The sequence below is a fragment of the Arachis ipaensis genome, chromosome B9 (assembly GCF_059453495.1).
Source record: "Arachis ipaensis isolate K30076 ecotype BB chromosome B9, ASM5945349v1, whole genome shotgun sequence".
Taxonomy (NCBI): domain Eukaryota; kingdom Viridiplantae; phylum Streptophyta; class Magnoliopsida; order Fabales; family Fabaceae; genus Arachis; species Arachis ipaensis.
Window position 1 is genome coordinate 109190201 of NC_142444.1, and position 1892 is coordinate 109192092.

The window sequence follows — 1892 nt, forward strand, 5'->3', positions numbered from 1 at the left end:
GACATAAGCTTGTTCTGAGCAAGAAGAGCATTAACAGCTTCCACTTCCAACATGCCTCTCTTCTGAGAGGTCTCAGAGTGCAAAGGATTCCTATTGGAGGAATATAAGTATTGGTTCTTAGCAACCAACTCAATAAGCTCATAGTCTCCTCTGGTGTCTTCTTCATGTGCAAAGAACCACCTGTAGAATTATCCAAGCGCATCTTGGACATTTCACATAAACCCTCATAAAAGATATCCAGCTGAGTCCATCTAGAGAACATGTCCGAAGGGCATTTCCTAGTCAGTAGCTTGAATCTCTCCCAAGCTTCATAAAGGGTCTCACCATCTTTCTGTCTGAATGTCTGAACCTCCACCCTTAGCTTAGTCAGCTTTTGAGGTGGGAAACATTTAGTCAGAAATCCGGTGACAACCTTATCCCAAGTATCCAGACTCTCCTTGGATTGAGAATCTAACCACAACTTTGCTCTATCCCTCACAGCAAATGGGAAGAGCATGAGTTTGTACACCTCAGTATTCACTCCATTGGTCTTCATAGTGTCACAAATCTGCAGAAAATCAGAAATAAATTGATTCGGATCTTCCTAAGAAAGTCCATGATACTGGCAATTTTGTTGCACAAGAGTGACAAGCTGAGGCTTCAGTTCAAAATTGTTTGCCGCTATGGGAGGTACCACAATGCCTTTTGCATAAAGATCTGCATTAGGAGCAGTGTAAGAGCCAAGCACTCTTCTAGGTTCCTCATTCCCAATTGGATTTGCCACATTGGCATTAGCAGCATGATTATTATGATCCATGTTGGACTCTGCAGCCTTGTAAAGTCTTGCTTATTGTAAACGCCACCTAAAAGTTCTTTCAGGTTCAGGATCAAAGTCTAACAGAGATTCCTTATCCCTGTTCCTACTCATAAACAGATAGAAGACAAGAAAAGATGAGATTCTCTACGTCAGAGTGCAGAGAATTCCCAGTGAGGTAACCTGTGTAAAATAATAAAATAAAAATACTAAATAAAATAATTAAATAAAATTCAAAAATTGCTAGTAAATTTAGGACAAAATTTTCAAAATTATGGAGCTAAAGAAAGGAGAAAAATTAAAATAAAAATAACTAGGGAACACCAAACTTAATTTTAGAAATTAAGAAAAAAACAAATACTACAATATTTGAAAATTAGGGACAAATATAATGAAAACTAAAGCAGAGGCGCCTAAAAAAATGAAATATTAAAAGAAGAATAAATAATAAGAAAAGAACGCCAGAAAAGGGCAAGAAGCTGGCGTTAAACGCCAGAAATGGGCAGCAACCTGGCATTTAACGCCAGGATTGGTAGCAGAGGACGCTTTGCACGCCTAATTGGTGCAGGGATGAGAAATCCTTGACACCTCAGGATCTGTGGACCCCACAGGATCCCCACCAACCTCAACTCACTCTCTCTCTTCTTCACACCTTTTCATAATACTCTTCTCCATAAACCCTTCACCAATCCACATCCACCCATCATAAACCCCACCTACCTCACCATTCAAATTCAAAACACTTTCCCTCCCAAACCCACCCATACATGGCCGAACCCAAACCGTCCTTCCACTCCTATATAAACCCATCTTCACTCCTTCATTTTCACACATCTTAAACACTACTTCACCCCCTTGGCCGAAACACTACCCCCTTCCATCTCCTCTATTTCTTCTCCCTCTACTCTCTTCAGTCTTCTTTTGCTCGAAGACGAGCAAACCTTCTAAGTTTGGTGTGGTAAAAGCATTGCTTTTTATTTTTCCATAACCATTTATGGCACCAAAGGCCGGAGAAACCTCTAGAAAGAGGAAAGGGAAGGCAAAAGCTTCCACCTTCGAGTCATGGAAGATGGAGAGATTCATCTCAAAGGTGCATCAA

At 40.4% G+C, this 1892-nt stretch overlaps 1 pseudogene; it reads left to right on the forward strand.

Annotated features, from left to right (window-relative positions):
- Nucleotides 1–262: 262 nt before the first annotated feature.
- On the forward strand, nucleotides 263–364 carry LOC148545861 (small nucleolar RNA R71; annotated as a pseudogene).
- The last annotated feature ends 1528 nt before the right edge of the window (nucleotides 365–1892 follow it).